The sequence below is a fragment of the Sciurus carolinensis genome, chromosome X (genome assembly GCF_902686445.1).
Source record: "Sciurus carolinensis chromosome X, mSciCar1.2, whole genome shotgun sequence".
NCBI lineage: Eukaryota > Metazoa > Chordata > Mammalia > Rodentia > Sciuridae > Sciurus > Sciurus carolinensis.
This window is the reverse complement of record NC_062232.1, coordinates 131,432,864-131,448,954: the sequence shown is the minus strand read 5'-3', so window position 1 is coordinate 131,448,954 and position 16,091 is coordinate 131,432,864. Positions and strand designations below refer to the sequence as shown.

The following is a 16,091-nucleotide window of genomic DNA, read 5'->3' as shown; positions in this document are numbered from 1 at the left end:
CCTATCCAATAAGGCTATTTTTTTATGTCACTTCCCTGTTCTGTCTATAAATAATGCCTGCTCATGTACAGCTCTCTGAATTTCTCCTAATCCTCAGGGCTGCCTGATTCATGAGTTGTTCTTTGTTCAAATAAACTCTTCTAAATTTAACTTGCCTAATATTTTCTTTTAATAGTTTTTAAGGACAATTTTTGATGAATAAAAAGAAATTCAAAATCACAATGAATTCACAATTTTTACCACTTTTTAAGACCTCTTAAGTCTATGGACAGGATTTGAGAGCATTAAACTATGATGCAGGTGTTAACAAAAGATGATGGCTCCCACATAATCCAATACAAAAGTCCATGCAAGACATGACTGTCATTTGGCCTAGAGTGGGAGTTGGCAAATTATAGTCCCCAGCCAAATTCTGCTTCATGTTTGCTTTTGCAAATAAACTTATTGGAACATTTCCATATACATTCATTTATGTATTGTCCGTGATGTATAATTGCTTTTGCTATATGAAGGTAGAATCAGTTGCAGACGGAGACTATATGTGTCTCATAAAGCTTAAAATATTTGTTATCTGACACTTTACAGAAAAAAGTTAACAACCCCTTACCTGGAGTATTAGCAGTGCTGGCCGTGACAAATGGATGAGTATATTATATTTTGGAAACAAAATAGGAATAAGCTTGGTGTGTCCTAGGAACAGAAGGAACACTAGTGTGACTGGAACATAAAAGATACCACATTTATTGCTTTTTCTATTTTATTTCCAAGCAAATTTGTATCTAGCTTTTTATTCAGTCATAAATTCATTCATTCCACAAATACTTTTGAAGTTCCATTCTGTACCAGACTTTGTGTGAGCTGTTACACACGCACGCATACACACACACAATTATCATCATCATCATCATAATGGAAACTACCAAGTAAATATGTAGTACAATGCTTAGTTACTAACAATATGTGCTAACTAAAATTGAGTAATAAACAGAGCAACTGATGCAAAGAGGGGAAGATAAACTTTTGTTCCACTACCCATTTGTATTTATCTGAAATTCCATGTCAGTTTCCTAAAATCGTACCTGAACCACATTTTTCCTAGTTGCTCACACCTCTTCTTCAGTCACTAAAATAACACTATCATCATAGCAGCTAAACTCATTGATACACTTTGTTCCAGGCATGTCCAGGTGCTTTACATACATTATCATCACAGTCATGTGAGACAGATACCACTATTATGCCCATTTGTGGAGTAAGAAATTGAGAGTCAGTCAAGTTCAGTGAAGTTAGTTTTATATGTGCTCCATCAAGTAGCACTCAGAGAAACTAACTTTTTCTTCCTCCTCTGCTCTCCCTTGCTGCTGCATGGTATCATCCACCAAAGGTATCAGTACCATTGTTAATATCAACCAATGTCTAGGCTAAGGTCTTCTGTCTAGAGTATTAATGGTAGAGTCCAGGGTATTGTTTCTTGAAGCTCTTAGTATAGTTCATTATAGACGTCAACTATATGGGACCAACAAACATATTTTGTGAAAGGGGTCTTTGTAGGTTTTACTTGCACTTTAATTATAGCTTCTGACATAGGGCCTAGGGCAGAATATTACCTGTCTCAGCTCTGAAACTTAACCTGCTGTGTGGTGCTGGTGAAATTGCTTAAATTATTTGTGCCTTATTTGCCTTATTCTTAAGGTAGGGATAAAAATATTATCTGCCTTAAATATTTGTAATGAAACACTTAGCCTTATGTGTGGCATATAGTACAGGTTTAATAAATAGTGGTTACTATTACTAAGGCAACTGTCTACTTCTGATTCATAAAGAAGCATGTTTTGTCTATCAACTTCTTGTCTCTTTCTCTGTACTTTGTTGATTTCACCTTACTTTTATTGATCTCATTTGCTCTAATTGCTACTGTCATGCTCTTTCCTGTTACTGGACTTTGGCTCATGCTGTTCCTTGTGTTTGGAATGTTCTTCCTTTTCCCATTGGCTGGCCAGCTGCTGTTTGTTCTTTAAACATAAGGGCATAGAATATATCTGGGTTTTATTTATCGTTTTATACCCAGAGTTTATTATAATGCTGTACATTCAGTAAGGTTTGTTCTAGAATGAGTACAATCCACACTAGATGTAGACTGTCACCTTATTCAGTTTTTTCTGTTAACATTAATTTACATTCTGCCTATAATTTTGTTTTGTGTACTCCCTGGTTCTAGGTAATTCACAACAAATATTCATTAAGCAATACACACATGATCTGTTTGTAAAACAAATATGAGCAGTTTTCTGCTCTAAAGAAGCTACTGCTTCATTGGAAGGCACAGATGAAAAAGGAGAAATTACAATCCAGAATTAGTGGTATATTTGAGGGCTTACACTTGATTCATTGAGCATATTGGACGCTTGGAAAAGGAAAATATAAACTTATTTTGAAAAAGACAGTGAAAGACATCACTAAATTAAGCAAGAAATGATAAGTATCAACTTTCCAAATCAGTGTGGGTAAAGCATCCATGGTGAATGAGTTGCAGGGTAAAAAGTGTGGAGTAGTATTTAAAGGCTTTTTGGAATGGAGACTTTTTCTTGTGTTTATCTTAACCTGTAGCAAATATTTCTTTTCTTACTTGTCGGTGTTTGCTCAGTACTTTTCATCTCTAACAGCGGCACAATACTGTACAATATTGCACAATCCCTTATTTTTCAATGCGCATACATTGTATTTTCTTCTCTGTTCCTTCTCTCAGGCTTTTTCCTGTGTCCTGTATTTTTACTGAAGATAGCATTTCAGTACACTTTTTGGTCTTTCCTTCTAACATGTACTGTTGTTAAATTTTTAGTTGCATAAAGTGTTGATTCCTCATGGCTTGTTCCCCTCTAGTGTTCACTGTATTCAGCATTGTACCTGGAATTGAAAGTGTCCACCTTAACCCACAGGAGTCCAGCAGTGACTGGTTGTGAGATAGGCAAGTTCAAACAAGTGGCCAAGGGGTGGTGGAAGAATTTTAGTTCTAGTAAACCTCAATATGTACTGAAATGGCCGGCAGGCAACCCGAGTTTTACACGCAGAGTAGCATTATGGTTTGTCTTTCCTCCTCCCTGAACCTGCGCCTCCAAATCCGTTCAATGAAGGCAACTGAGTAGCGCATCCGGGCCCAATCCCTCTGGATGTGGGTCTTTACCGAGTCCCCGCAACGCGTTAGGTAACCGGCGCGGAGACAGGGCACCCGCCGGAAGGAGTGGGGCGGAGCCTCAAGGCTCTCGGCAGGGCCCGAGAGGACTGGGGGAGGGGAGCGCGGGCCGACACTTTCGGGGGGAGGGGGGAGCAAAACGCCCTGCAAGTGTACGTCCCAACGCCCTCCTTCTTTGCATTTCCACCCGCTCAGCGGAATTGGGAGTCGCGACCTCCAGCACAGGTAGGTCCGGCCGCGTGGGTCACACAAGAGGTGTGTTGGGTGGGTGGGATGCATGAGTTTTGCCCAGGCTCTGGCTTTGGGGCCTGGTGCAATGGGCGGCGGCGGCTCACCCAGGCTGCTCCGCAGCACAGTGGTGGTACTCACCTTAACTCTGATAGAAGAGAAGGACGCTCCTGCCTTGCCTTCAGGGCTGGCGTCACAGTTTGTGCCAGTTGCGCGACAGAGTCTGTCTAGAGATCAGCGTGGGGCTAGATGGGCCTAGCGCTCGGGAAGAGCTGGAAGAACTGGAGCGAGCTGGCGTTGGGATTGACGCCCTGCGTACATTGTTTCAAACTCGGTCGGACCTTGCAGCCCTAGATCTGTCACTCACTTGGTGTCTAGACTTCAGCAAGTCCCTAGCCTCTCCGTGCCTCACTTAGCCTACCCTTGGAGTGGAAAGAACAACTCCAGTTTTGCAACACCGTCCAGCGCTGCCTTCTTTACTGCTCATATCAATTAATGTTCTCTGCCCAGATTTTACCCTTTGTCTGCCCCTCCGGAACAAGGCTGCCTAAGGACTGGCACAGTAGGGCATTAGAGAAGTTACTTAAGAAGTTCTTTGTTCCAAAAGTAATTCTGAAGAACCGTTTAATAATACTGAAAACATCATTCCTGTAATGCGTAACTTGAATGTCAATTCTGAAGAAGCTCTTCTGAGTGTTTTACCTTTTACGATTTTAGCTTCATAATCGCACACAATGTTATATGTCAAATATTACACTGCTACCAAAAGTTTCATGAAACAGTTCAGTGATTTGACTCTGTAAGTAAACACTGAAAGAAAACCTTGAGCTGTCATATTTAGAAACACTTCCATAATCCCCTCATATACAAAGGCCTTTTACAATTGCTTCTTAATTTAATATCACATACAGTTGATTTTACATTAGTTAACTATAAAAACATACAAGAAATATAAACACTGATGTCAACTTCCAATTCCTCCTCTTAAGGAACTAATTTGATATTGATAATGGAAACCATTAATTATGCAAAATACTTTTCACAATAACTGCAAAAATATGGTTATTTGTCACAAGCTTAAAAAATATACTTTGCATCATAACGAGTCGGATGAAGGAAATGCACACTACATAGTAGAGTCTGGGGGCTTCTTCATTTCTTGGAAGTGTGGACTGAGACCAGTCACTTCCTTGTTTTGGTGTTATGTATCAAGAACCACTAGTATTTCTTTATCTCTGCTTGTCAACCCTGAGGAGGCAAAAATCATCCACACCAACCAGTCCATGTTTAAGATGCTTCTAACAGCTGTGTTTTCTGTCCGCCACAGCTGGTGTTACCAAACCTCTTTGGTGGGAAGAGGGTCTTCCTGCGTAGAGCCAAGCCAAACATAGATCCACCAGCTGGCCACCACTGTGACCCTCCCTCTACAACACCAAACATCCCTCAAGCTCACATGGGCTGGACGAGAACCTGCCGTTGCGCCACGTGTAGATTTGTAGGATAAAAGACTCTTGGGGAAGCCCACCCTGTGCCACACCTGCAGGTTCTAGGCCAGGAGTACCTGATATATAGTGAGTGTTCTTCTGGGTGAGGGAGTGACCCGATAATTGCTCAAGGACTCTGATGGGAATTGTGCTGCACATCTGTTGAGCCAGCCTTGAGACTGAGTTTAGGACTGGCCGTTTGGCAGAAACTGGTGACTGCTTTCTTTAGTCAGATTTTTTTATTCTACTCATCTGCTTTTACTCTATTCATCATACCCTATTTGTTTACTCCAAAGACAATCAACAAGTGCCTGCTCTGTGCCAGGATGCTGATCCAGTCTCTGTGATCGGGAACACAGAAATACAGCAAGGTTGGGGAGGTGACAGGAGTTCAACTTTAAGCATGCTCAATGTGAGGCATTCTCAGTCGCCTCCACTGCCTGTATGTAATCTGTACAAAACCTTGTCAACTCCACATCCCCAATATTTCTTAAAGCCATCTGTTTCCCCACCCCACTACTCCAAATTTCAAACCAGCAATACTCTTTTTAAATTTTTAAATACAAATCACTACTTGACCCTCAGACCTCAGGGGAAAACCACTTACACCATCACCATCACCAGCGCCACAACATCAGACAGTAGCCTAATGAGCTCTGAATGACCTCTCACAAATTGTCAAAGAGATGAACTCCTTTTTCTTTGCTTCCTAGGATGTTCTTAATTTTTTTTTTTTTGTAGGGTGAGGGGACTGGGGATTGAATTCAGGGGCACTCAACCACTGAGCCACTTCACCAGTCCTTTTTAAGTTTATTTAGAGACGGGGTCTCGCTGAGTTGCTTAGGGCCTTGGTAAGTTGCTGAAGGTGGCTTCAAACTCAAGATCCTCCTGCTTCAGCCTCCTGAGCTGCTGGGATTATACACATGTGCCACCACACCTGGCCACTCCTAGTCTTCCAAGAAATCTCCATACTGCTTTCCAGAGTGGTTGTACAAATTTGCAGTCCCATAAACTATGTACAAATGTAACTTTTTCCCCACATCCTTGCAAATGTTTTATTATTATTTGAATTCTTTTTTATTTTGATTCATTGTACACAAATGGAGTAGAACTATCATTTCTCTGGTTGTACATGAAGTACAGTCATACCATTTGTGTATTCACACATGTACATAGGGTAATCATGTTTGTCTCATTGTATTATCTTTCCTTCCCTCCACCCCTCATTTCTTTACACAATCCATCCTTCTTCCATTCTTCCCTTACCTCCCCCCATCCCTGTAATGTATCATCAACCACTTATCAGAGAAATTGTTCAGCCTTTGGTTTTTTGGAATTGGCTTATTTCACTTAGCATGATATTCTCCAACTCCATCCATTTACCTGCAAATGTCATGATTTTATTCTTCTTTGTGGTTGAATAATATTCCGTTGTGTATATGTACCGCAGTTACTTTATCCATTCATCTATTGAAGGGCATCTAGATTGGTTCCCATTTTTCTCAAGTCATTTCTATGACTTTACTCAAGTTCATACTTCTCAGATTTTATATGTCCTGGTCAATATACAGAGATCTGAAAGAGTTGTTTTGATATTTGTTCCTGTTTATTTGTGCCTTTTGAAGAGAGAATTTGCAAAGATTATCACCCTGCCATTCTGGAAGTCCTTCTTCACTACCAGTATTTCTTACCTATTAATTTTCATAGTCATTTTGCTTCCTCTAGTAATGACCCTTTTTATGGACAAAGTCCCTCCCTACTTCTCCAAATATATGTTCAGTCTGTCTTTGATACACACTCTGTGGTCTGCCAATAAAAACTACTTAATAAGTAAGTTATATCTCAAAAATTATAGTGATCCCCTAGTTGCCTCTCACTTTTCTTCAACCCCAAATGCTCTTTCTTTTCTTCCATTTATTGTAAAATCAGATTTTATATCTTCTGGGGTAAATATAATGTACTTGTGGTGCTGTGATGGAGTATTTTTGCAGCTCAGATTTTTTAAAATTAAATTTATTTTGACATATTAAAAACTAAAAATGTACATATTAATGGGTTCCACATGATGTTTCACTACATGTATATATTGTGTAATGTTTAAGTCAGATTAAACAAATAGATCTCAAGCATTTATCATTTTTTAAGTTAAAAAAGCTTTTTAAATTCTTTCTTCTAGCTGGCATTGTATTTTAGTTGTCTGTTTACGTGTCTTTTCCCCTACTGGACTGCAAGTGAGGTACATTTGAGCAAAGGCTTAGATGAGGTGAGGGTTAATTTGGGGTGAGAATATTCTGGGCAGAGATCACCTAGGGATTATCTCTGGTATATATTTGAGGAACAGTGGTGGGAGGCAATATGTGTGAAGCAGAGTAAACATGGGTGAAAACAGAGGATGTGGAGATCAGAGTAGAGTTCATTTTAACTGCTCTGTAATATTCCATTTGTAGGAACAAACTGAGATTTATGTACTTACCATTTGACATTTGTTTAAATTTTTTTGCTATTGCTACAGTATCTCCACATGTGTGAACTGTCTTCAAGGTAAATTCTGCAAGAGCCAATTCCTCCTCTTTGTAACAAATATTTTTGAACCAACTTCTTTATAAACTGGAAGTGAAATGCATAGATAACTAATGTAGACTACATATATACATAATTTTAAAATATGAGCATAATGTCCTAAGTACAATTTCAAAGAAAAAGTAAATGTGCTTTACAATAAAATAACATACTTACTGGAGCATCACAAATAGAAGTAGCCAAAGACTTGCAGCTATACATGGATCATGATTAATACAACTGCTGCAAATACAGGCTGATCCCACAATTATCTTTGGTGACATGACTTTTTAAAATAATGGATAATTTTAGATAAACCTTTGAACAAAAGAAAATACATACTTCTCTCAATATACTTGGTACATGCATTCAAATGCACATTAAATGTGTGCAGAATATTGTATTTAAATGTAAAAAAGGAAGTGTTCTGGATTCTAATAATTATAAACGGTGTTTTCATCTGTACACATGTTCAGGGCAATATTTTTTAAAAAGACAAGATTCTCCATTGTCTGGAACTGTCCCAAGCATTGCAGGATGCCTAATACCCTGGACCCACTAAATGTCAATAATGCCCCTGCAGTCACTGTAATTACCTACTTGCCCATTCCTATACATTTCCAACATAATTGCTAAAGGTGGCAAGACCTCTGATAAGAACCACCTGTCTGATCTAGCATAAAAGTAGTATTGCCAGGCAAAAGTGCATGCATATCTTCAATTCTGGCAGACGAAAAATGCCAAAATGTTTTTCAAAATAGTTGTACCAAATTTTGTCTCATCAGCAATATATAATGGTAGCTCTTAATATTTTAGTGTTATATATGTTTGCTATTTTTTCTGTACCCTTTAACAGGCTACAATAGTTTCATTCCATACATAATTACCTAAAAGCATTTTTAAAAACCTTTTTATTGGTGAATTATAATTACATAATAATTGGATTCATCGTTACATATTCATACATGCACACAGTATAATTTGGTCAGTTTTATTCCCTAGTACCTCCTCTTCCCCTCCCCTCTTCCTTCCCCCATCCCCTTCTACTCTATTGATCTCCCTTCTATTTATATGAGATCCTTTTTTCCCTTTCTTCTTTCTAGTTTCTCCATATGAGAGAAAACATATGACCCGTGACTTTGTGAGTTTGACTTCTTTTGCTTAACATATTCTCTGAAATTCCATCCATTTTCCTGCAAATGACATAATTTCAAACATCTTTATGGCTGACTAAATCTCCATTGTGTATATACACCACATTTTCTTTATCCATTCATCTATTGACCAGCACCTGGGCTGGTTCCATAATGTAGCTATTATGAATTGTGCTACTATAAACATGGCTGATTTTACTTCTTTTGAATGAATACCAAGGAGTGGGAAAGGTGGGTCATATGATAATTCCATTCCTAGACTTTTGAGGAATCTCCATACTGCTTTACAGAGTGGTTGCACTAATTTACAATCCCACCAGTGCTGTTGTATTTATTTTCCCCTGCATCCTTCCCAGCATTTATTATTATTTGTATTCTTGATAACTGTCATTCTAACTGGAGTGAGATGAAATCTCAGTGAACTATGTGATTTGCATTTCCCTGATTGCTAAGGATGTTGATCATTTTTTGTTAAATTGTTGACCATTTGTATTTTTCTTTTGATAAATGTCTATTTAGTTCATTTTCCTATTATTGATTAGATTATTTGGGGTTTTGATGCTAATTTTTTGAGTTTTTTATATATTCTGGATATTAATCTTCTGTCAAAAGAGTAGCTGGCAAATATTTTCTCCCATTCTGAGGGTTTTTTCTTCATACTCAATTGTTTCCTTTGCTGTAGAAAATGTTTTTGATTTGATGTTATGCTACTTGTTGATTCTTGGTTCTATTTCCTGAGATTTAAGAGTCCTACTGAGGAAGTTGGTGCCTCCTCCTATATGTTGCAGTGTTGACCTCACATTTTCTTCCAGGTGTTACAGTATTTCTGGTCTAATTCCTAGGTCTCTGATCTACTTTGAGTTGACTTTCATGAAGGGTGAGAGAGGGATCTATTCTCATTCTTTTACATACAAATATCCAGTTTTCCCAGCAGCATTTGTTAAAAAGACTGTCTTTTCTCCAATATATGTTTTAGCACCTTTGTCAAGAATCAGATGGCTGTAAATGTGTGGGTTTGTCTCTCTTTCTTCTATTCTGTATCATTGGGCTTTGTGCTTCTTTTTATGCCAGCACCATGCTGTTTTTTTTTTTTTTTTTTTTTTTTTTTTACTATACTTGTTTTGCTCTGAATTAGTTTGTCTGTTCTGGGGCTTTTATTCTTCCATATGAATTTGAGGACTCTTTTTTCTAGTTCTGTGAAGAATGTCATTAGTATCTTTATTGATGTTGCATTGAATCTGTATATCACTTTTGGTAGTGTAACCATTTTGATATTAATTATGCATATTCATGAACATGGGAGATCTTTCCATCTTCAAGTGTCTTCAGTTTTTTCTTCAGTGTACTGTACTTTTCATTGAAGAAGTCTTTTACCTGCTTGGTTAGATTTGTTTCTAGGTATTTTATTTTTTAAAGGCTATTGTGAATGGGATTATTTTCCCGATTTCTTTTTCACCAGATTCACTATTGTTGTATAAGAAACCTATTGATTTTTGTATATTGATTTTATCCTTGAAATTTGCTGAATTTGTTTACAAGCTCTAGAAGTCTTCTGATGAGGTTTTTTAAAAATATTATAACTATTGGATCATCTCATCTGCAAAAAGTAATGTTTTGGCTTCTTTCTTTCTAATTTGTATCCCTTTTATTTCCTTCTCTTGCCTAATTTTTTGTCTAAAATTTGAAGTACTATATTGAATAGGAATGATGATGACAGTGGACATCCTTGTCTTGTTCCTGATTTTAGAGGAAATGTTTCCAGTTTTTCTCCATGAATTGTTTTTTTTAATATTTTTTAGTTGTTGATGTCCTTTATTTTATTTTTTTCATTTTTATGTGGTGCTAAGGATGAAACCCAGTGCCTCACCAGTCTCTACCACTGAGCCACAACCACATCCTTTTCTCCATAATTATGATGTTGCCTTTGGGTTTGTCATACAACCTTTACAATGTTGAGGGAAGTTTCTTCTATTCCTAGTTTCTTCAGGGTTTTATAATCATGATTTGGTGTTGAATTAATTTTCCACATATATGAATAACAACACAGTGAATCTCAACATCATGTGCATCCAGAAGACTGGGATCCTAATTAGAATAAGTTATATTCAATGTTTGTATAACCATATCAAAATAGATTCTACTGTCACATATATATAAAAAGAAGAAATAAAAATTTTAAAAAACTACACTGAGATTTCATCTCGCTCCAGTCAGAATGGCAATTATTAAGAATACAAGTAACAATAAATGTTGGCAAGGATGTGGGGAAAAGGTTCACTCATAAATTGCTGGTGGGACTGCAAATTGGTGCAACCACTCTGGAAAGCAGTGTGGAGATTCCTAAGAAAACTTGGAATGGAATCACCATTTGACCCAGTTATCCCACTCCATTGTTTATACCCAAAGGACTTAAAATCGCATACTGCAGTAACACAGTCACATCAATGTTTATAGCAGTTCAATTCACAACAGGAAAGTTATGGAACCAACCTAAGTTGCTTCAACAGATGAATGAATAAAGAAAATGTGACATATATACACAATGGAGTATTACTTAGCCATAAAGGAGAATGAGTTTATGACATTTGCTGGTAAATGGATGTAACTGGAGACTGTCATGCTAACTGAAATAAACCAGTCTCAAAAAACCAAAAGCCAAATGTTCTCTCTGAGATGTGGAAGCTAACCCACATTAAGGTGGGTGGGAGAATAAAAATTCAGTAGATTAGACAAAGGGAATGAAAGGAAGGGGGGATAGGAAAAAGAAAGACACTGGAATGAATCTAACATAATTTTCATATGTACATATATGAATACACCATAGTGAATCCCACCATCATGTACATCCACAATAGTGAGGTCCTAATTAGAATAAGATACATTCCATGATTGTATAATTATATCAAAGTAAATTTTACAGGACTGGGGATATAGCTCAGTTGGTAGAGTGCTTGCCTTGCAAGCACAAGGCCCTGGGTTCAATCTCTAGTACTACAAAAAAAAAAGTGGATTTTATTGTTATGTATAACTAAAAATAACCAATAAAAAAGAATAATAAAAACAAGTTACCTTACAAAATAAATAAAATCTTCCTAATATCTTTTTATTATATGTTTAATATCTACAGAACCTCCTATTATATTCCCTCTTTAATTCCTTAGGAAAAAACATTTATTTTTTTGTGCCTTTTTCTTTTTTTCTCTTGATCATTTTTGCCACAAGTACACTGATTAATTAAAGGAAGAAACCTGTGGTAAGACTAATCAAGAGAAAAAAGATATAGGCACAAAGAATGAATGTGTGTTTTCTTCCACCATGTTTTCTTTTTATACTTTTCAAAAGATTTTCTGAATTCTGAATTTGTTAGCATTTAAGGATGTAGGTAGAAGCTAAAGCATATAAATACACTTTTTTCTGCTACTTGCTATCTTTTAAATAGATATTTGATACTAATGAAAGACTATCTGATATCTATATATCAGCTATGAAGCATACTCACATAAAGAACAAATATGGATCCAAAACCCAATTCAAGAACTGTATGATACCATTATTTTGAAACATGTGCAAAGTTTATAGCCTAACATTATCACCAGTATTTTAGTTTATCTTGAATCTTAAGCAGAATAATTATTTCAGTTGTTGTATACACTAACTTCTTTACGTCCATTAGGTAAGCACAGTAACTATGGTTTTTAAATCTGTTTTTATACTTAACATTTTCTTCTTATGTCCAATTACTGAGATACATATGTTAAATTTACCCCTAGGATACTGGGCTTAATCATTTTTATCCTTGTAGCTGTGTCAATTTTTGCTTAATATATTTTGAGGCTATGTAGTTAGGTGCATGAAATTAAAATTTTTATATTTTTCTCTGATGAAAAATCCTTTCACCATTATGTAGTGATTCTCTTTATTTCTGGTAATGATCTTTGCTTTAGAATCTATTTGTTCCCTATAAAATACAGCTACCCACATTTCTTTTGATTAGTTTTTGGTGGGTTTGCATTTCCCCCCTTTCACTACTTAACAGTTCTTTGTTTTATTATTAATGTCATTTGTAAACATTGAATAGACTTTTTAAATTAAGTTTATATGTCCTATAATTCAGCAATCATGCTACTTGACATTTCCTCAAATGAGTTGAAAACATGTCAACACAAAACCTGCACATAGATATTTATGGCAGCTTTATTTATAATTGCCAAACATGGAAACAAGCAAGAAGTCCATCAGTAAGTGAATAAATAAATAAGCTATAGTACATCCAGACAACAGATATTATTCAATGCTAAAAAAGAAATGAGCTATCAAGTCATGAAAAAAATGGAGGAACCTTAAATTCATATTACTAAGGGAAGGAAACTAATCTTTTGAAAAGGCTACATACTTTATGATTCCAACTTATATGACATTGTGGAAAAGGCAAAACTGTGGAGAAAGTAAAAACATAAGTGGTTTCCAGGGGCGAAGGAAAGGTAGGTAGGTGGGGATAAATAGGCAGAGTACAGGTTATTTTTATGGCAGTGAAACTGTTCTGTATACTTAAATGATGGATACTGTCATTTTGCATTTATCAAAACTTATAAATGTACACCAAGAGTGAACCCTAATGTAAAATACAGACTGTTATAATAATCTGTTAGTGTAGGTTCAGTAATTTTAACAAAGGTAACATTCTTGATAGATATATGGGAACTTTGTATACTTTATGCTCGATATTGCTGTGAACCTAAGCTCTAAAATAAAAAGTCTGAAATATAGTTTTTTCAGTAAAGAAAAAAAGAACCTAGGGAAGTCTGAGAATCCATCACCAACTAAGAGGAACCCAATGAACATGATGTCCAAATGTACTGCAGTATCACAAATGTGATTCTGAAACAGAAAATGGACATTAGGTAAAAGCTAAAGGCATCTAAATAAAGTGTGAACTTAGTAATGTATCAATATTGATTGCTTGATTGTGACAAATGCATCATGTTAATATAATAATAGGGGAAACAGTGTGAGGTGTATGAGAATTTTTTACTATCTTCACAATTTTTCTGTGAATCTAAAACTGTTCTAAAATTAAAAGTTTATTTAAAATCTAAAACAAAAATTAAGCTTTTGTGGAAAATTTCAGTAATCTCTTAAAAGAATTCTAGAAGTAATTACCAAATTTGGTAAGATTACAAGGAAAATATACAAAAATTCATTGTATTTATATGTGGCAGCAATGAAAATTGGAAATAGAAGTTATTTAAGCACCATTTAAAATATTGTCATAAAAATGAAATGCTTAGGGATGAATTTAACAAAGTATTTGCAGTACCTTTACACTGAAAACTATAAGATCTCCCTGAGAGAAATCCAAAATGGGCTAAATAAATGGAGAAATGCATTGCATTCATGAATCAGAAGTCTTAGTATTGTTGACATGTGTTTTCCCAAATCGGTCAGTAGATCCAGTGCAATCCTAATTAATGTCCAGGTAGCCTTTTTGTAAAACTTAACAAATCAATATCAAATTTTCTGTAGAAAACAAAAGGAACTAAAACAATTTTGAAAAATGAGAACAAAGTTGAAGGGGTTTAAGTCTCAAATCCATTTTGAGTTTTATTCTTGTATAAGGGGTAGGATAATGATCCAGTTTCATTCTTCTGTATGCCAATATTTTCCCAGCACCACTAATTATAGAGAACTTTCCCTGGTGAGTGTTCTTTGCACTTTGATTTAAAATCACCTAACTGCACTTGTTGATTTATTTTATTTCTGTGCTCTCTATCCTATTCTGTTGATCAATGTGTCTGTTTTTATGCCAGTACCATGTTGTTAAATTATTATAGCTTTATGATGTATCTTGAAATCAGGGAGTGTGATGCTTGAATTGTTCTTTTTGCTCAATTTTGCTTTAGCTATTCAGAGTTTTTTTGGTTCCGTGTTAATTGGTTTTTGTATTTCTGTGAACATTGAAAATTTGATAAGGATTGCATGATCTTTTAAAGGAAAAAAAAGTTGAAGAGATGTCCCGTATCATTTCAAGACACACTGTAAAATTGCAGTAATCAACACAGTGTAGTTTCAGTGTAAGGGTAAACATATAAATCAGTGTGTCAGAGTACAGTCCATAACCATAGGGTCAACTAAATTTCATCAAAAGGGTCATAGTAATTTCAATGAGGAAAAAGATGAATTTTCAATAAGTAGTATGGGAATGACTAGATATCAGTATGGAAAAGAAAAAGAAACCCATGAACCTCAGCATTTATATCACACCATATACAAGATAGACCATATAACAAAACAAAACCCCTAAATCTGTAAAACTTCTGGAAGTTTGAGTTTGATGAAGATTTCTTAGGACACAAAGAAGAACCAAAAAAAAATGAAAGAAATGAAGTTATAAAATAGACCTCATAATAATTTTTAAAATTTGCTTTTTGATAAAGAAAAGGCAAGTCACAGACCAGGAGGAAATATTATATATATATGAACTTAGACCATTTTTGGTTTCCAATTTTCTCATCATGAATATTGTCGAAAACAGCATTTGTATACAAGTCTATGTGTAAACATGTTTTCATTTCTCTTGGGTAATTATAGCAAGTCGAAATTGCTGAGTTACATGGTAATTTCAGGTTTAACTTTAAAATAAATATATAGTGAAGTTATTAAATTCTATTAATTAACATGTCACCTCACATACTCATCATTTTATGTGGTGAGATAATTTAAGATATAATGCCTTAGAAATTTTCAAATATGTAATATATTTCTATTAACTGTGGCCAACATGACATACAATAGATCTTTTGACCTTATTCCACTTAACTGAAATTTTGTATCCTTTGACCCAAATTCCCCTGTCCCCAGTGTCTGATAGCCCCATTATACTCTTTTTTGTATGAATTCCACTTTTTTAACTCCACATATAAGTGTGATCATGTGTAATTTTCTTTCCATGCTGGCTTATTTTACTTACTATAATGTATACAGATGTTTCACCTCCTTGTTTAAATTAACTTTTTTTTTAGTCTTTTATTTGTTTTAATTGGTCATATACCAAGCCTTTTTATATTATTGTAAATAAGATTGTTTTCTTGATTTCTTTTGCAGATGGTTTGCTGTTAGCATATCAAAATGCTTACTTTTGCATGCTGATTTTTTTCCCTACAACCTTCTACTTTTATTAGTACTAAAAGTTTTTTGGTGAAAACTTTGTTTTCTATATAAAAGATCACATCATATTTTATATCTTTTTCATGCTTAATTGTTCTATCTAGGATATCCAGTACTATATTGAGTAGAAGTTGCAACAGTGGGCATATTCCTGATCTTAGAAGAAAAGCTTTCAGCTTTTGACCATTAAGTATGGTGGTAGATGTGAGTTTGTCACATATGGCCTTTGTTATGTTGATGTTCATTCCTCTTATTCCTAATTTATTGAGAGTTTTTATCATGAATCTTGTTAAATGCCTTTTCTACATCTAT

The 16,091-nt window shown here is 35.4% G+C and overlaps 1 protein-coding gene across 4 annotated transcripts in view; it reads left to right on the top strand.

Moving 5' to 3' along the window:
* Positions 1-3,299: 3,299 nt before the first annotated feature.
* The window catches only part of Tmlhe (trimethyllysine hydroxylase, epsilon), a 65,098-nt gene continuing 52,306 nt past the window's right edge, over positions 3,300-16,091 (top strand). For all 4 annotated transcript variants that reach the window (XM_047537102.1, XM_047537099.1, XM_047537101.1 and 1 more), the window contains exon 1: positions 3,300-3,415. The gene's annotated coding sequence lies outside the window, so the exon portion shown is untranslated. The remainder of the gene's footprint in view (positions 3,416-16,091) is intronic.